The following is a 21869-nucleotide window of genomic DNA, read 5'->3' as shown; positions in this document are numbered from 1 at the left end:
TTTTAGGCTATCTGGGAATTTGAAGGTTGTAGCTTAAAAAATGTTATCTGAGTATCAGTGCAAAAGAAGAGGAAAAGATCAGATAATATTTACTATTATTAAATGAGGGAGTAAACATGAGTGGAAAAATCCAGGATCGTGCCTGTGGTATGATAGGAACCACCACTATAAATCTTCCATTCTGAGCACCTAAAGTTATGTCTACTTATTTTCTATCCTCAGATAAAGTTAGTAAACATCTAAAAGATTGTGGAGAGGAGGTTGGATGGGTCCTCAACTCTCAATTTTCTATAATTTTGGTTCCAAATAAAACTTGGACTATATTTTAAACCTTCAAGCTAATAACTTACTTAATCATCACATTATGATTATTCATTTTCCACTCACTTTTACCCATTTAATTTATTCCCTTTCCCCTCTATATTTTGATTTATTTATCAACTATCCTCACATTCTTACTTTTTGCTATTACCTTTTAGGATATAAAAAACTCACATATCCTCTAATACAAAAAGGAATTTCCTATATACATTCAAACAACAGCTACATACTTCTCTCACTCTAAGGTTTGGTGGGTTCAGCTACAACTGGAATTTCTTCCAGTTCAATGTGACTACTCCTCACCACAATTCATAGAATCTCCGTATTTCCATGCTTACAACTCTCTCAAAGGTCATAAATTGTGTCCCAATCTTCATATACAATCATGTGAGAACCATTTACTATTTATTTAAAAAAATGAGTAAACACAGAAGGGGTTGCAAGATCATTTGGCAAAGTAAGATATCTTAAAGATGGGATATGAGACCCCAGAAATATTAAGAAACACATAACAAATCTGATATCTATCTACATCTCATGTAAGTTATTAAAAACAGATCTCCAAAACAGTTCTAGAAATTAATGCTAGGTGAAGCGATTTTGAAGATTTATGTTCCCAATTCTATGGTCATGTGTTAACATGTAAAGAGAATATTCATCATATGAGAAAATGTAGTGCTATGAAAGAACTTTGTGGAATTGTTGAAGACGTATGTCTACGTTTCTTCATGGTTAGGGTTTTCTGAGCAAATAAACTGAGAGCAGACTGGCAGGGCAACTCCGGAGATTCATACTGAATAGCAACCCTGGGAGAGCAAGAGAGCTTCAGCAAAATTCAGAGTATTCAGTTCCCTTTAGAGCTGTGTGTTCATGTTATGAAGGGAGAGAGAACTCAGAGACATTCCTTTAAATTCCTCTTCTCTCCCCACAGAAGGTTTACTTATCTTAGGGAAATATGGTTTCTCTTCTTTTTTCGGGAGAAGAGAAAGGAAGCCGCAGTCCCTGTATAACTCCTAGATTTTGAATTTGGAATTCCTCTTCTATGGTGCAACAAACTTTCTGCATGCACGGATCCCTGTAGCACTCATCTTATCATTCTGAGGGAAGAAGGATGCACGGGGAATAATGCATGTGGTTGTTTCTGTAAGTATAGTAATCATAGTGTGCCTTTAATTCTGAAATCTTATGTTTGCTATCAGGATAAAATGAATAAGTAAAAATATCAGAAACTTATCAATCTTAAATAATCGGCTGGTCCCTCACTATGCTTCATTGTCCTGAGATGGCAGAGGAGACAGAACACCGAACCTAGTTCTATCTTTTGAGACTTTATTTTCAGCAATTTATATTGATTGGTAGCTGGTGTTTTGCCAGGTCCTGGAATAAGCTAAGCAACTGCGTCACAGGGCAGAATGACTCAGGCTTCTTCAAATAGTGAATTGATCTGCATATAAATATAAAGAAAAATAAAATGAGAGAGGGGGAAACCTATCTTATTGGGTTGTTATGGGTAGATAACCCTCTTTATTGCTATTTATTTTTAACAAACACGTACTTTTTCAAAGCATTTTTACATGCTCTTTTCAAGTATAAATGCATTGAATATGTACAGAAGTTCTATTAAGTTGATTTTTAAAAAATATTATCATTTACAGATAAGAAAATGTACCTTCAGAGGGGTTTACTCTCTCATCCATTACACCATTTTTAAGTGGCAGAGCCATGATTCTAAACCAGGTTTTCTGGCTATAGAATCCACACTTCTCTCTGCTTCAAGATGCTCCCTTGTGGTTGCTTAACTGTATTGTTTTAGAGTCTTGATTTTTATGGGGACTTGCCTACAATTTCAACTAAAAAATTCTATGTATTATTAGTGTGAAGTTTAGTTCTTATACTTAAGAAGGTTAAATTCTGGCTATTAATATTGTTAGAGATTTTTGTCTCTCTATAAACAATTTAAAGATTGCTATTAAGAGAATATATTAGGCTAAAATACGTTTGTTCCTTATACTTCTTTTTTCATAAAATAAAAAAGTAGCATTTAATGTTGAAAATACCATAAAGCTCAAGAAGAATGAAGGATAAATCTAAGGATACAGAAACCTGTTCAAGAAAAATTATTTTCTGGCCGGGCGCAGTATCTCACACCTGTAATCCCAGCACTTTGGTCAGCCCAGGGGATCAGATCACCTGAGATCAGGAGTTCCAGACCAGCCTGGTTACCATAGTGAAACCCCAAATAGTGAAATACAAAAATTAGCCAGATATGGTGGCACGCGCCTGTAGTCCTAGCTACTCAGGAGGCTGAGGCAGGAGAATTGCTTGAACCTGGGGGGCGGAGGTTGCAGTGAACCGAGATCACATCACTGCACTCCAGCCTGGGTGACACAGCAAGACTCCATCTTAAAAAAACAAAACAAAACAAAACAAAACAAAACAAAAAGAAAAAAAAAAAGAAAGAAAGAAATATTTTCCAATGCATTTACTGTGTTCTGCTCTGTAAATTTCTTAGATTTATTCATCTCAGTTCAGACGTCTTAAATTCCTATTCTATGTCCCAGACTGGTTCAGTTACAGTGACCATTTGCTTTTATTATTATAACTAGGAAACGTTTGAGAGTTTAAGGGTGTATGTTTAACAATCATGCTTTGATAACAAGCATGAACAAGATAATGTTGCTAAATCTGGGAGTCTCTTGGTCAAACTGTGACTTACGGTTAAGCTGGTGAAGTATCCTTGGGTCTGGAGTCTTGGGAGATCTCTGAGTCTTCCAACTGGCCCTAATGATACGATGGAGTAAAAATGTCCACCCGTGATGATGCAGGAATCCTGAAGACATTGAGAGAGGATTTCTTAATGTAGAACATGCATCGAAAAACCCATTAGCACTTTTTACATTTTTTCAAGAAAAGGAATTCAGAACTGAAATACCATTTTATGTATTCCAGTGACTTTAGGGCGTTATGGTACAAGTGAATACTGCTTACCTGAAACATGAAACCTTACCAGAAATAAAAAGAGAAATTTCATGGGTAAATTCATCAACAGGAAATCACAACGATAAAGGAGAAAGAGCTTTAAAATATTTACACAAATCTTGACAAAGGTAAAAAGAGAATAGATAAATCCACAATTACAGGTGGAGATTTCAACACTTACGTTTTAGTAATTGACAGTAGACACAAAATCGAAAAAGATATAAGAGACTTGAACAACATTGTCCACCAATAACACTTAATTTATATTTACAGAACCACACACACACACACACACAAAGACACTGCAGAGTATACATCTTTTTCAAGTTCAAACAGATATTCACCAAGATAGATTATATATTGGACAGGACTGAAATTATATAGCATATGTTATCTTTCCTCACTGGATTTAAATTAGATATCAGTAATGGAAAGGGATCTGGAATAGTCCAAATGATCGACAATTAAGCAATGGATTTTACATAAATTATGGGTAGAAATTTGAAAATAAGTAAATAAAATACAATATATCAAAATATGTGGGACACAACCAAAGCCATTGTTGAGGAAATTTAGGACCTTTAAATGTTTATATTAGAAAAGAAGAAAAGTTAAAAATCGCTTAACTAAGGTTCTACCTTAAGAAGTTAGAAAAAGGACAGCAACATAAACTCAAAGTGAATATATAGTAAGAAATATTAAAAAATAATGTGAAACCAATGGAAATGTAAAAGATAATATAATATCAATGAAACCAAAAGTAGTTTCTTTGAAAAGATCAAGATGATAAATATTTATACCAATCAAGAAGACATAGACATAAATTAACATATTGGAATAAGAGAGGGACATTAATACATATCCTACACCTGGTCCCCAACCCCTGGGCCAAGGACTGGTATTGGTCCATGGCCCGTTAGGAACCAGGCCACACAGCACGAGGTGAGCAGCGGGAGAGTGAGCATTTCTGCCTGAGCTCCACCTCCAGTTAGATCAACTGCATCACTAGATTCTCATAGGAAAGTGAATCCTATTGTGAACTGCACATGTGAGGAATGTAGGTTGCATGTTCCTTATAAGAATCTAGTGCTGGCCAGGCGCCATGGCTCATGCTTGTAATCCCAGAACTTTGGGAGGCTGAGGCGGGTGGATCATGAGGTGGAGAGATCGAGACCATCCTGGCCAACACGATGAAACCCTGTCTCTACTAAAAGTACAAAAATTATCTGGGAGTGGTGGCACACCCCTGTAGTGTCAGCTACTTGGGAGGGGCTGAGGCAAGAGAATCGCTTGATCCAGGGAGGCAGAGGTTGTAGTAAGCTGAGATTGCACCGCTGCACTCCAGCCTGGCAACAGAGCGAGATTCTGTTTCAAAAAAAAAAAAGAAAAGGATCTAATGCTTGATGAGCTGGGGTGAAGCAGTTTTATTCCATCCCAAAACTATCCTCACTCCCCAGCTGTGGAAAAATTGTCTTCATGGAAACTGGTCCCTGGTGCCAAAAAGTTTGGGGGACTGCTGTCCTACACAATTTAATAGAAAGAAAAAATTTTATATCAATAAATTCAACAACCGAAGTAAATGTGTCAAATAGTTTAAATAACCTATTTAAATTGAATCAAGAAAAAAGAAAATCTGAATAGCCCCATGCTAAAAGACATTGAATTCAGAATTAAAAATATTCCCACTGTATTTTTCTATCACTGCTCTAACAAATTACTACAAGCTTAGTGGCTTAACACAGCACTCACTTATTATCTGACAGTTCTACAGTTCAGAAGTCCAGGCAGCCTCTGCTTGTACTCTCTTTGGGTCTCACAATACCTAAATCAAGGTGTCAACTAAATTCTTGTCTGGAGACTCTGGGGAACACTCAATCGCATTGTGTGTGCATTTAGTTTGTTGGTAGGATTCTGTTCTGTTGCATTGTAGGACTGAAGTTCTTGTTTCCTTGCTAGATGTCAGTGAGAGGTCATTCTCAGCTTTCACAGGTCAGTGAGAGGTCATTCTCACCCACATTCCTTGACTTGTGGTCCCCTCCATCTTCAAAGTCAGCATGGAAATATAAAACCTTCTCATACTTTGAATTTCTCTGACTTCCTTTTATACAGCTGCTTTCTGCTTTTAAAGGTTCATGTGATTATACCAGGCTCACTCTAATAACAAGGTAAACTCTTTAGTCACCTTAATAAGATCTGTGAAGTCCTTTGCATTATTTAATGTAACATATCCACAGGAGTAACACCAGAGGATAGAGGACACTGTTGTGACTCCCACATCCACACACAAAAAATTGTAGGTCCAGATGGCTTAAAGACATCTTTATGCTTCCGATATGTGCATTTAGGAAAGGAGCCTCTGATGGGCTCTGATAACCCATGAAAGGGGCACCTAGTGCCCTAAGACAGCCTCTTTAGGTGAGTCAGGCAGAGCATGGAGAAATATAGGTGAAAGGCTTGGCAGGAAAAAAAAAAAAAATGCCTAGAGACGTTAGCTGCTCCAAGTGAAGAAGTTTCTTCAATGACAATGTCAGTTAAGATTTGTCCTGAAGGCTATGGAAATCCACCATAGGATACAGACTTTCCAGAGTACTATGGGGTTGCAAAGAAGGAGAAAGTGATGAATCCAAGATAAAGCCAGTGGGATCATTGATAAGATAAATTAATGTATTACTTAAAGATGGGAAAATATTGCCAGATCGAAGTTGGAGAAATAACGGGTTTTTGAGGAGTAGTCTATCTTAGTGAATTATAGAACAAATTAAATAAACTTAGGTTATTTGAACTTAAATGCACCAGATTGCCTTATTCAGACCAAAACATATCCAGTTTGAAGACTGTGATTAAATCACTGCAAATTAAACTTGTTTCAAAAGTGACAATGTAAAGTTCAATACAGAGCCAACCTTCCTATTTCGGAAGCATGACTTCACCACTTAGTATTTCTGATTTTTGTTAGAGAATTGTGGAAATTCCTTTGAGTCTTTTCTTTCCTCTATGCAATGAACTAATAACATTAACTATCTTATATGGTTGTGATGAGATTAAATGTGTTAATTCAGGTAAAGTCCTTAGAAAAATACTTGGTAGAGAGTTCCAATAAAGTAATGAGTAAGTGTTGCCATTGTTATTATATCTAACAAGATATACAAAACGAGTACTTGCCAATAAAAATTAGCATTAAATATAAAAAAAAGTTGTTTTCAGTATTTTATTTGTAAAGAGCGATCATGTATTAGGACCTTTTGCAGACATATATCCAAAGAACATTGAAAATTTTTATTGATTTCATTCCATGTTTACCACACAGTTTTCTTATCTTTTTTTCTTTTGGATTTTCTATCTACACTGGTAACAGGAAAAGGTGTGTTTGTTTAGCAAGGATGTGTTATGTTTCCTTGAAAGTAGAAATGGTAGCATCCCATCAACAAATGTGGTTCCAGGCAATGTCTACTGTGCTTATTGGGATCAATTTAGTTTCTGTAAATCATAGTGGAATATAGCCTGCTATTTTTTTTCTAAAAAGCTTAGAGTTTTAAATTTAACACATAAGTATAAGATCAAATTAATTTAATACTATAGGTGGTATAAGGTAAAGATCGAGGCTAATTTATTTTCCACACAGATTATCAGTTGTTCCAAATCTTTTTGTAAAAAATACTTTATTTCCTATTAAATTACCTTGTATTTTTGTTAAAAATAAACTGACCACAGGTAGGATAATTCTTGTTATTCTTTTTCATTAATCTAAATTTCTATATTATAAAAATAACACTCTGCCTAATTAACTATATCTTTATTTCAGTTTTGAAAGTAGAAGTCCTCCAACTCTGTTTTCCTATTTCTAAAGCTGAATTAGCTTTTTAGATCTTTTACAATACCATATAAATTTTTGAATCGGCTTGGCAATTCCTAAAAAAGATCCATGTATATCTTTCAGTTTCTCAGTCAAAATTAATATCTATCACTCCTGTAAACTCTGCAGAATTACGGTTTTTACCTCTATCATAACACTTAAATTTTTATATAAAGTATGTAGTGTTTCATATTGTTACTGTCTTCTAAATGTATTGTATGTAGTTGGCCCCAAAGAAGGGTTATATCAGATCCATCTTCATTAAAATAGTATGAAGCTATTTTTAACAAAGAGAAAAAAGTTTTAGTATATTTCTTAATTTGCCGTGCATTATAATTCTTAAACAATTTTTTTTAAACAATTTGAGACTTTACAATTATTTCAAATATAAGCAAACTAGAGTAATGATAATTTTGGAATATGGTTCTAAAATATATCTAATATATATTTTACATTCTGATTTCACTAATGTAATGCAATGTATTTCCACTGTGATTATTTTAGCCACTTACTAACTGATCTTCAACACAGGCAGTCTCAGTTAGCACTACCACCATCTGTTACTACCACTACCACCTCTCAATCACATCTTTTCACACATTCCCCTTGGCAACACTGTAGACTGACCTGAAGTACTTAACTCATTTTTTTTTTTGTTTTTTTGTCTGCCAGGAAGGCCTCTTTTTAATTTTAAGTATCTCACACACCATCTCTAACAGTCTGAGATTAATTTCCTACAATAATTACAGAGAATAATTTGCAGTCAGGGCCTGCAAAAAAAAAAAAAAAAAAAAAAAAAAAAAAATGTAGTCTAGAAACCAGTTCCAACAACTGTAGTTGTTTCAGAAGGCCTCTGACAGTTCCTAAATGTTCCCGACCTTAATATAATATTTTCCCTTCCAGACACCATGGCAATATGTTTTCTTGAAATGAAACTAGGGACTGAGAAATTGAAAGTAATCGTCATGCTCCTTGATAATGCACCTCCTCAGGAATAAGATCAAAGTAACACTTGAACAAAAGGGCTGATTCAGGTGACCACAGAGTAGCAGTGAGTTCCTCTTTTAGGGATGGATGGGTCCTGATTCTAAACTTTTCCTTTCATTTCTTTACCCAAACACTGCTTTCCTCATTTCTTGCCTCAAAGCTACACCTGGGTAGGAAGTGCACACTTAAAATTCCAGCCTCATTCCTGTCACTCATGAGCTCATATAACCACCCAGAGAACCCCATGAGCTCATATAAACACCCAGAGAACCCCACAAACCTCTCTGTGGGTTTCACAGTCCTGGCCTTCACAGAAATGTACTTTTCCTTACTAGAATATCCCCCTTCCCTTCCTTGCCTATTCCTAAGGGGTACCAAAAGTTCCAAAATTCTTTTTTAAACCTCTTTTCACTGTCTTTACTGTGAAAACTACAGGCCATTGTCATATGCAATTCAACTAACCATTATGAATCTCCCAAGCTAGATAATCAATAAGCACATCCTGTCTTCACTTCTTTTCTATACCACAACTATTTTGTCTTCGTTGGTTCCAGCCCCTCGTCTCCTAAATATGCTTAAATGTCTCCTGATTCACACAAATGTTCTCCCTTGATCCTGTATCCAATTTTAGTTTGAAGGCTCTCATTTCCTTCCTAAATAAGGTTATGGAGTGTATATATGTCATTTCTACTTTAACAATTAACATTTACTTCTCATATGTCATGAAATATTTCAAAGAATAAAGGATCTGAATCTAATATAATGTGGCTCCAGATTTAACTCTGACAAATATTATAAAATATTATATCTTTAATAATATATTTTTAATATATATTTTTCAGAAGAAATTTAATATTTATGTATATAAATGACCATAGTTTTTTTCATCTGCAAGACAATCTTCTCTGATCCAAATTTCCTTTTTTCCAATCCAGATATAATCATGGATTTAGTATTTTTTTCTTTGCAATCTATCATTCTATATCTGGTGATATAGAAGCTTTTTGGCCGGGCATGGTGGCTCACTCCTGTAATTGCAGCACTTTGGGAGGCCGAGGCAGGTGGATCACTTGAGGCCAAGAGCTCAAGACCAGCCTGGCCAACATGGCAAACTCCTGTCTCTACCAAAAATATAAAAATTAGTCAAGCATGGTGGTGTGTGCCTGTAGTCCCAGCTACACGAGAGGCTGAGGCACAAGCATGTCTTGAACCTGGGAGGCAGAGGTTGCAGTGAGCCGAGATCATGCCATTACACTCCAGCTTGGGTGACAGAACAAGACTCTGCCTCAAAAACAGAGCTAAACACAAACATCAAAAAACAAAAAACACGAAAGATGAACTGTTCAACAACTGTTTCAATAGAGTTACTATAACACCAAAACCAAACTATAAAAGATAGTAAAAGGAAATACATTATAGAATATTACTTATAAAAAAGTTTTTGAACATCTGAAAATGCTAGCAAATATATTTGATTTTTAAATGTTTTATATAAAATAGCTATTTACATAAACTATATGTAATATATTTGTTTTTAAATCACTTCTGAATCCTTAAATTCTTCACAAATTTATACTTTTTCTTTAATATTATTTTAAACATATATATATTATTGTGGAAACATATTTGTTCATTTTGATTGCTACAATTTAGTACATGCATTAGTAAACTAATTGTATTTATCTTTTCCACTAGTGAGATGCAGTTGGATTACTTCTATCCCTTTGTACTACCAACCATACTGTATCTAACTCATTTTTACATTCTTTATAGGGTATGCCGTATTAAAATGTATTAGATATTTCTAAATTGCTACTCATAGTGTCTGTACCTATATTCACACATAAGAAAATGGGAATGCTGAAGATGATCCTGGAATTATGTAAGTTAAAATGTGTCTCTTACCGATAAATTCTAAGAAACCTATATTGACCTTTTATTTCAGATTTCTCTCAAGTGTACTTTATCCATCAAGAAGGTTTAAATTATTTTGAAATATTTATGTAATTATCAAAGAATAACTGTTATCGGTTTGAGACATTACATGTTATTAGGTAGGTTATTGTAATAACTATTACTATAATTAATATAGGTGAGTTTGTTTTGTCAAAACTCTTAAAATGAGATCTAGAATTAGAAGTGACTTTTTCCTTACATCTTGGGCAGCACCCACAGAAAACAATAAAGCAGGAGAGAAAAGAGGATGGCAGTTTACCCAGGAAACATAGGTTGTGCAAAGCTTTGCAATGATACTCTCAGTTCAGAGCAATGAAGAACAGAATGCTGTCTTCCCATAATGATGGCATTCAATTATCACTAGACTTACAAGACTACACAAAATCTCTCAAGAACCAGTAAGGATCAGACAGAGCCAATGACAACACTGAAGAAGCTGGCCAGTGGAGAATGAAAACTCAATTACACAAATTACCTTGTTGAACCAGTGCCAGAAATAAAATGTGATGAAGGACAAACTCATTAATTATAAGTGTGAACCAGACAAAACTGAGAATAAGGTGGGAATTCCTTCATAATCTGTCCCTACTTACTTGCACCAGAAACATTAATGTTCTAAGAGGCAAAAGAGTGGTAGAAAGCTCATGAACACTGAGATTATTCTTGTTAATTCATCTGAATGAGACCTTAAAATACAAAATAACTTGAATTACAGAAAATGTTGAAAAGTTGTATTTCTTGCACATCTAAGATTGAGAGGAAGATATATGGATGAATTGTCATGAAAGGCCATCTTCAGGGTGTCATCACAATCAATTTGTAGATTAAGCTCAGCCGATATAATGTTCCTACCTGACTCTTGGAAAACTGAACAGGAGTGAGTACTATGATCTCTAGAAAAACAACAGTTAAGATTCTAGCTTGGCCATCTCCATTATCAGTGTCCTTGATTTCTGCTAACCTTCACGTTTTCTATACATGACATGATCTTTCCAGTCTCCTCGGAAAAATTGCTCTTCATTTAAATTAGTTTGAATCCATTTATTTTGCTTTCCACCAAGAGCTGAAATTTTCTAAACCTGCACACACACTTATGAAGTCCCTAGAGATTACATGTTACTTGTGTTCCTTAGCCTTCATTCCTTGTCCTTTCTTATCTCGTTTACTCTTCTCTGCATCTCTTCTGTTTAAGAGAGCCAAAACCAATTTTTATGTGTGGAAAAAGGGAAAAAAATATGTGTGCTAACTGTTGACTTCTGTTTCTAGCTACAGTGAAATTTATTGTTATGACAAGAACTCTCCCATTAGAAGAATTATGAAGGCTGGGTGTAAAAAATAAGAAAATAAGTCTTTGATAATGACAGACAACAAATAGGTTGCTTGGACTTCAGAATTTTATTCTATTAAACCTTCTAAACTGAACTTACTACCCCAGACCTTGCCTCAATCCACATGTGATAGTAGGGTAAAATTTATTCAATTCACCAAGTCAGCTAAGATCAGGTTAACTCTTGCCTTCTCAGAGTGTCCCACTATCAAGACATCCGAGGTAATCACATCTCTCCTGCAACAAAGATTTACAAATACAGTAAGAATGGTATAAGAACAAACATGTGTCCTTACAATGCTCTTATTATAAATTAAGACAAACATTCTCACTTTTTTCACAAAATCACCTAGTCAATAAGTGCAGTGTTAATAATGGTTTTTCTAGATATCTCTAAACCACATACTATTTGGTCATGAGGTTCATCAAATGCATAGTGTTCACAGTAAGTCATGTTTCTGTACTTTTTAACCCATATTCTGATAATAGATTCTCATTGGTCACTTCAGAACACTTTTTTAGTGCCAATGGATAAAAATACACTAAGATTACACTAAAAGTCCTGGTACATCTCCTAAATAGTCTCCTAAAGACTAGCTTGCTGTTTCTCTCGGCCAGTTTCTTATTTTTAAAAATGAATTAATAATCTTATTTTAGAACATCCCACAACAATCGTCTTTATGGAAGTTTTATCAAATCAGAATAAATATCTAGGAATTCTGATGGCAGCATAGATATAAAAGGAACTTGGAAGTTGTCAGACCTGTACTTAAACAAGAAAAAACGGAAAACCAGTTATTTTACTTGGAACCATTAGTGAACTGAAGTAGCATAGTAAACTTCCACTCTGAAATCTTGGAGACAGATGAATGCACAGATTCACAGCTGAGCTCTACTAACCTAGGACAGAGGTTAGAGACATAATGTGGTAGGAACACTTGTTTGGTAATTTTGATATGTTGCTGGAGGCTGAGTGTAGACACACGTGATAATGGAACAAAACCAGGGAGAAACAGTCTCAGGAACACGTCCATACTTTCCTGGATATTAATTCCAGGAACTCTACCCAATTCTTATTTCTCATGGTGAAGATTCTAGGAATGTTCCCGACAATGACACCAACAATGAAAGCAGAAGATAACCCACTGTGAAATATGCTCAGAGCATTTTCCAAGACAAAGCTTACTCTCTAGGGGAAAACATTTTCCAGAGCCTATTCCACCTAGAAGAAGTGCATTGCTCCTCCTCTACCCCAATCTAGCTTTCCTGTCGGAAAAGAAAATACCACTGAAGAAACACTTACGAAGGTCAAAGCCTAGACACATAGCCCACTGAAGGTCTAAGATTTAATCATGAGACTGTAAAATGCTTTCTTTCTCCTACATGTTATCAAAACACCAACAAACATCCAATATAGGAACAATGGGTTGCAGCTAAAGAGCTACAAGCTGCAGATGTTCTCTAAGGAAGAATACATTAAAAAGTGCAAATCCAAGAGTGGCGGCAAATAAGAATGCTAGAGGAATTTGAAACCTAAGACATCTGCAGATACAATAAACATTAAGCACAGCACAGTTCCTACCCAAAGTAGCATAAACTCTCAAATTAAAGGCTGATTTACCTCATTTCCAATTGCAAGATACACTATGTTCAGTTTTTAAACAAAAAATTACAAAGCATGCCAAAAAGCAAGAAACAAAGCAATCTGGAGAGACAAAATAAGTATCATAGTCAGGATGAAGTACAATGCAGATCTTAGAATTATTAGACAGGGAATTAAAATTAACCATGATTAATATATTTAGAGTTCTAATGGACAAAGTACAGAATATGCAAAAATAGATAGTAATTTAAGCAGAAAGATGGAAATTCTAAGAGATAATCCAAAATAAATGCTGGAAATAAAACATTCTAACATAAATTAAAATATATATTTCATGGGTTCATATGTATACTACACATAGCTTGAAATAATTAGTGAGCTTGAAGACAAACCAAAAAAATTCCAAATTGAAATGCAAAGAGGGAGAAAAAAAATGCAACAAATAGAAAAGTTACATAGCATGTAAAGTCTAAATACATCAATAATTACTTCAAATGTGAATGGTCTAAATACACCATTTAATAGAGAAAGATCATAACATAGATAAAATAAAACAAAGTCCAACTATACATTTTCTATAAGAGTATACTTCAGGAAGACTCAGATAGGTTAATAGTAAAAAATGGAAAAAAAATGCCATGCTGAGATTGATCAAAAGAAAGCTAGAATAGATATATTAATTTCAGGCAAATTCAACTTCATAAAAAGGAAGATGATGAGGAAAATCAAGGGTATTACATACTGATAAAGGGGAAAATTCTCCAAAAGGACATAATTCTAACGTGTGTTCACCTAATAACAGAGCATCAAAATACATGAAGCAAAACTTCACGAAGCTGTAAGAATAAAGACAAATAGATTATTACAGTTAGAGACTTCTTCCCCATCTTTTTTTTTTTTTTTTTTTTTGAGACGGAGTCTCGCTCTGCCGCCCAGGCTGGAGTGCAGTGGCGCCATCTCCACTCACTGCAAGCTCCGCCTCCCGGGTTCAGGCCATTCTCCTGCCTCAGCCTCCCGCAAAGCTGGGACTACAGGCGCCTGCCACCGTGCCCGGCTAATTTTTGTATTGTTTTTAGTAGAGACGGGGTTTCACCGTGTTAGCCAGGATGGTCTCGATCTCCTGACCTCGCGATCCACCTGTCTCGGCCTCCCAAAGTGCTTAGATTACAGGGGTGAGCCACCGTGCCCGGCCACTTCTTCCCCATCTTTTATTAATTGAAAGATCAAGCATGTAGACAATACAGCACTATCAATTAACTTGATATAATTGATATTTATGTCTAAATCTATCAAACAAATTCTTCTCAAGCTCAAATGGTACGATCACGAAGGGAGACCACATTATGACCCATAACATATTTGAAAAAATTCTAAGGAATAGAAATTGTACAAAGTATGTTCTCATATCACAAAGGAATTAAACTAGACATTAAAAACAGAGCGACAGCTAGAAAATCCCACACAAAGGAAATATGTACTTCTCAGTAGCACATGGACAAAAAGTTCTAAAGAAAAATTAAAAATTATTCTGAACTAAGTGAAAATGAAAATATAACATTAAAATTTCAGGGATGCCATAAAAGCAGTGTGTAGAGGAAATTTTCTAAGTGTGTTAAGTGCATACAAACAAAAGAAAAATCTAAACTCAATAACCTATTTTTACCTTAGGAAACTAGAGAAAAAGTGATATATTTACATCTAAGTAGGATAAAGAAAAGAAATAGTTAATATTAGAGCAGCAAACAATGAAATTAAAAGTAAAAAAAAATAGAGAAAATCAATGAAACCAAATTTCATGCAAGGAGAAATAGACAATCTATTAAAAATCAATAGCTTATGACTTTTCACAAAAGACAGCATTCAGGCAAGATGATTTCACTGGTGAATTCTACCAAACATTTAAGAAAAAAATGATGCTAAATCTCCAAAATATTTCCCAGAAAATACAAGCAGAGAGGACACGTTCTAATTTATTTAATGAATACAATCAGAGAAAGACACTATAAGGGTGGGATATTTCTCATGAACATAGATAGCAAAATCCTCAACAAAATATTAGGAAATTGAACCTAACCATGTATAAAAAGAATTTATACACCACAATCAAGTAGCATTTATGTCAGTGACCAGAGCCTGAGATAATATTCTAAAATCAGTTAGTATAATCCATCATATCAATAGGCTAAAAAAGAAAAATCATACTACTGCTTCTATTACATAGAAAAAGCATTTGACAAAATGCAACACCACCATTTATGATAAAAACTCTCAATGAACTAGAAATGTTTAAAAAAAAGTCAACTTACCAAACACTGCATGTTCTCACTCATAAGTGGGAGTCGAGCAATGAGAACACATGGACACAGGGAGGGGAACATCAAACACTCGGGTCTGTCAGGGGGTCAGGGGCAAGGGGAGGGACAGCATTAGGAGAAATACCTAATGTAGATGACAGGTTGATGAGTGCAGCAAACCACCATGGCAAGTGTATACCTGTGCAACAAACCTCCACGTTCTGCACATGTACCCCAGAACTTAAATTATGATAATAATAAAAAAAGAAAGAAAAAGATACAATAAATTTGGAAGAAAATTTGGCAATTTCTTACGAAACTAAAGACAGTCTTAACATACAATTCAACAGTCTTGCTCCTAGGTATTTACACAACTGACTAGAAAACTTATGACCACACAAAAACCTACACGTGAATGTTCATAGCATCTCTACTCATAACCACCAACAAACTGGAAGCAACAAAAATATCTTTCAATAAATGCATTTTTAAACACACTGGTACATTCATACAACATAATATTATTCAGCAATAAAAATAAATAAGTTATCATGACACACAAATATATATAAATTTCTTATAAATATTGCTATGTTTTAAAAGAAGCCAGCCAAGAAAGGCTATGTATTATATAATCCCAATTATATGATATTCCTAAAAAGGCAATACTGTAGAGATGGTAAAATGATCAAGCTTTGAGAGAGAGAATTGCATAATTGAAAAACAGGAGATTCTAAGGGTGGTGAAACTATTCTGTAGAATACTTTACTGGTTGATATATGACATTATTGGGCATTTGTCAAAACCAATAAACCTTTATAGCAAAAAAAGTGAACATCAATTAATACAAATTTAAAAAATTATTTAAAAGGTCAGGGTACCCAAGATAGAATGTATAACATGAGGATAACAATCTAACAGTATTATAAGCATGTAAAACAAGGTCACTGAAGGGGAAAGGGGTATGGATAGGCTAACCTAAGTAACTTTGGAAATGAATGAATTCTCTAAAATGAAATGTGAAAGAAGTTGTACATAAGCACCACATTCTAGTTTGTAAATTTGTTTCTCATAGATTAACAATTCTGATGGACCACAAATTTCTTTCTACTGTATATGTGTACGGGAATTAAACAAGTAAGTGGCTGTTGAATGGGGAATGCAACAGATAGCTCAAACTGTTGAAGTGTGGGGGGGGAGTTATGGTTAAGCAAGAGAAAGAAAGTGAAATGATCCATGTGGCAATGTATTAGAGTTGGAAGTAGCACTATGAACTCATATTTAACCTAATATAGATACAGATTTTTACGTATAGAAATAACTATAGATAAGTGGATGTTTAAGGGTTATTACACAAACATGTATTTCCTTGCTCTATTAGCTGAGAGTGCTTAAAAGCACCAATACTACAGTAGCAATGAGTATTAATACATCTACTACCTACGACCCAGATCTTGTTGATAATACTATGTTCCAATAAGAGGAACCAGGACTATTGAAGAAATGACTGATTGTATGACTAGGGCAGAAAATATACAAGATAAACCTGAAGCATATTGTAAGACCAGAAAATAATAAAGTGCTTAGGAAAACAAAACAAAACATGCAGTAAAACACACAACCATGAGTTTATTTCAAAGGACACAGAAGTCAACTAAAAAAGCTTCCAATAGCCAAAGCAATTTATCTTTAAAAACAGTATTGGATTGATGGGCATTTGGGTTGGTTCCAAGTCTTTGCTATTGTGAATAGTGCGGCAATAAACATACATGTGTATGTGTCTTTATAGTAGAATGATGTATAATCTTTTGGGCATATACCCAGTAAAGAGATTGCTGGGTCAAATGGTATTTCTGGTTCTAGATCCTTGAGGAATGGCCACACTGTGTTCCACATGGTTGAACTAATTCACATTCCCACTAACAGTGTAAAAGTGTTCCTATTTCTCCACATCCTCTCCAGCATATGTTGTTTCCTGGATAAAGAAAATGGGGCACATATACGACATGGAATACTATGTAGCCATAAAAAAGGATGAGTTCATGTCCTTTGCAGGGACATGGATAAAACTGGAAACCATCATTCTCAGCAAACTAACACAGGAACAGAAAATGAAACACCGCATGTTCTCACTCATAAGTGGGAGCTGAACATTGAGAACATATGGTCACAGAAAGGGGAATATCACACACCAGGGCCTGTCAGAGGATAGGGGGAACAGGGGAGGGATAGCATAAGGAGAAATACCTAACATGGATGACGGGTTGATGGGTGCAGCAAACCACCATGGCACGTGTATACCTATGTAACAAATCTGCACGTTCCGCACATGTATCCCAGAGCTTAAAGTATAATAAAAAAAGAAATAGTATTGGATTATAATTCTAGCTATAAGATAAATAAATATGATTCTATTTGATGCAAATTTATAATTGAATAAATAAATATATGGTATAAAATAGAAATTTTTCATATAGAAGAATTATTGTTTTTGTAGCTACTCCACCCTCAAGGAGGTAGATTAAAACTCTATTTTTTGTGTAGACCATAAATAGTGACTTCTTCTAATGAGTGTATTTATTCTAAAGATTATATTCTAAAATAAAAATAGTTACTTTATAGTGAAGAAACGTCATTCATGTGATCAAGATTAGCATCAACAGTGATGTCAAATTGTTACTATGTACCTTTGATCTGATGAAATAAAATGAAACTATACCTTTATGATCTTTTCCTCTGGAAGATATAACCCCAGTCTAATCATGAGGCACATCCCAGTTGGGGAAATTTAAAAATACACCTGACTATTAGTCCAAACTACCTCACCAAACTATCAATGTCATGAAAAACAAAGAACATGTTCAAGAATTCTCACAGTCAAGAGGTATCTAACGAGATACGACTATTAAATATAATGTGGCATCCTGAAAGAGAAAAAGCACATTAGGTAAAAACTAAGAAAATTTGAATAACCTATGGTTTTTAGTTAATAATAATGTATCAATATTGATCCATTAATTCTAACAAATATAACGTTCTAATGCTGGATGTTATTAACAGTGATATGGGAGTGGGGCAGGGAAGTGCTGGGAGGAGAAAGGCAGGGTCCCTGGCGAGGGCTCCACCCTGGGACCTGTGCCCATGGACCTAGGTGAGGACAGGTACCCCTATTTTTATGCACAAATGTTGCATTTTCCAAGACCACTCTGGCCTTCCATGCCCCCATCTCCTGCCTATAAAAACCCCAAGACCCTAGTGGACATAGACATGAGTGACTGGACATTGAGAGGAACACATGGACAAAAGAATACACCAACAGACTCTGATAGGCCATCGATGATGAAATGACCTGGACGCCTAAGATAATTCAATCGAGGGCAGTTGGAGGAAAACTTAGCTGCTGAGTGGCAGAACTCCAGGGGAAGACCACCTTCCCACTCCATTCTCCTTCTGGCTCCCCATCCATCTACTGAGAGCTACTTCCACCACTCAATAAAACTTTGCACTCATTCTCCAAGCCCACATATGATCCATTTTTTCCAGGACACTAGGGCAAGAACCCAGGGATATAGAAAGGCCTCTGTCCTTGTGATAAGGCAGAGAGTCTGATTGAGCTGATTAACACAAACCGCCTGCGGACAGCTAAGCTGAAAGAATACACTGTAACACATGCCCATTGGGGCTTTGGAAGCTATAAACCCTCAACCCTAGGTGCTGCGGTGGGGTCGGAACCCACACTCCCACGACCTGCCCGTCTGCATGCTCTCCCTAGGGGTTTGAGCAGCCGGACTCCAGAGAAGTGAGCCATACCCTCATTGCACACCCTGTGAGGAGGATAAGGGAAAACTCCTGTGAGGAGGAACTGGTATGATATATGTCAACTCCCTGTAATGTCTGCATATTTTACATATTGGAAGATGGTTCTAATGCTAAAGTTCTTGATAATGTCTTGTTCTACTCTCTCTATTGGACAGCCCACATCAGCGAGAGAAATGATGAGGGTAGAAAGAACTATTTGTGATGAGGTTGCCTAAATAATTCTCAATCCAGTCAAAGTTAGGCTGTGCATAAGATAGTAAATTTTAGATTACCCCAGGCATTAGTTTCTACAACATTGATCCAATGATTATAGTAGGGAAAACACATAGACATGGATGTACATTTTGTTAACCACACTAACTTGATCAGATCAGTAAAAAATGCAATAGGCTAGTGAAACCTGGAAGCTCTTGGAAACAAAGACCCAAGATTATATAATATTATTTTCTTAGTTTCTTTGATATCTGGCAAAAAGACCTACCAATTTCCTACCCCATATATTTGAAAAAATGGAGCAAACTCCAGAATGATCGTGTTTACTACATGTATAAGAACAATTTTCACTCTAACCATACCATGGCGATTCCATTTTCATAAGGCAGGACAGATGCCAAGATAACGCCAAATGGGGTAGTCCTAGTAAAAGCTTCTCCTAGATACTAATTTTACTTGACAGGTATGTGTTGTTTCCTTTCAAATCTGTGATTTAAGGACCAAAAAGCACCCCACTGTTTTTCTTCTTCTTTTTTCTTTAAAAAATTATATTTTAATAAAACCATTATAAGAACCATTTCAATGATTTGAAATAGAATAATGTCTCTGAAAGTTACAGCAGCAAAAGTGTACATCTGGAAGTGACTATAATATAATAAAATCAACACACACTAAATACACAAAATGTAAGAAGAGTACAAACACGGCATTATTTATAGATGATTAAAAAAGAAAGTTTAAACATTACAGAGTTAAGCTTTTGTATAACACATGAGTTTTGAACTGCTGTGCTTAAACCACTTCAGCTCTCTGTTTTACTTCTTTACTCTTCTTCGTTTATATTTCTTTACAATATTCACATCTCCTCAGGATTCAGAGTCAGAGTTAACTACAGTGATGTGCCACATAACAATGTTTTGGTGAATGACAGACTGTATATATGATGGAGGCCCCACAAGATTGTAATACCATATTTTCATTGTATCTTTTCTATGTTTAGATACACAAAAACTTACCATTGGGTTACCATTACCTGCAGTATTCAGTACAGTAATATGCTGTATGATTTTTTAGCCTAGAAGCAATAGAGTATACCATACAGCCTATGTGTGTGGTAGGCTATACCACCTAGGTTTGTGTAAGTGCACTCTATGATGTTCACACAATGACAAAATAGCCCAAAAGCATATTTCTCAGAAGAATCCCTGCTGTGAAGCAACACATGACTGTATTTAATATTTCCTACTTCCCTTTGAATGTGTCTTGGTGGGGAAGAGAAACAGAACTACAAGGGACTCAGATATACTGTAATGGAGTTTTCAGACACGAATTTCAAAGCAATTATGTTTAATATTTGAGAAAATAAAAGACAAGAAAAAGAATTCTGTTAGTAATACATATACAGGGAATATATATTTGCAACACGTGTAAATGATAGACTCCTACAAATAATAAGGAAAAAAATCAGACAACCCAATAGGAAAAAAAAAAAAAAAATGGCATGGGACTCGAATAGCAATTTCACATAGTATTATATCCAAAAGTCATTAATTTGTGAGAAAGTACTCAGCTTCATTAGTCATCCGGGAAATGCACATTAAAACAGCAATTAGCTACCTCTAAATGCATACCAGAATGTCACAAATTGAAGAGTGATAATACCAAATGACAGTAGGAAGTGGAACAGTGGGAATTCTCTTGCAATGCTGATGGGAGCATAAATTTTTATATACAACAAACTTAGGAAAAAACTTTGGCAGTTTTTTCCATGGTTAAAAAATATGCACACAAAGTACACCTAACAATCTTACTTCCAAGTATATGCCCCCCTAATTTTTATGTATATGTTCAAATGTTTTGTTGAACAAGATTCATAGCAGGCTATTTCTCAAAGCCAAACCTGGAAATACTCCAAATAGCCAGGAACAGTGAAACTGATCAATAATTTGGAATCTTAACACGACAAACTTCCCAGCAATAAAATATAAAAACTATAGCTCCAAACAGGAACTTGGATATAACTCACAAATAAAACTGTACATAAGAACTTTGAATCTTTTATTTGCTAAATCCACAATGTCTACATATGTCAAAGCATCAAGCTGTATATGAAAAATACATATAATTTTTCTCACATAAAATAAATAAATACATTAGGGAAAAAAGCCAGATACAAAAAGATACATAATAAAGATTTAATGTATGTGAAGTTCAAAAGCAGACATACAGCATAATGAATTATGACTTTCTGAACGAGAGAAGGGGTAGTAAATGGGAATTAATAGGATAAAGACTTCTGTGGCATTGGTAGTGTTCTAGTCATTAATGCAAGTACCGGTTACATATATTTGTTCATGCTGTGGTCATTCTTTCAATTGATAATTATTATTGGTGCATGTCTATGTATTTGTGTTAAACCTGAATAAAAATTCTACAACGTGACTCTTGCTTACTGAAAAATATATGAAAATAAGGCTGCAAGATATTATATACAAAAGAAAGTATGCCATTTACCAA

The sequence above is a fragment of the Macaca thibetana genome, chromosome 8 (genome assembly GCF_024542745.1).
Source record: "Macaca thibetana thibetana isolate TM-01 chromosome 8, ASM2454274v1, whole genome shotgun sequence".
Taxonomy (NCBI): Eukaryota; Metazoa; Chordata; class Mammalia; order Primates; family Cercopithecidae; genus Macaca; species Macaca thibetana.
The sequence above is the reverse complement of the archived record's forward strand: the minus strand, read 5'-3'. Positions refer to the sequence as shown.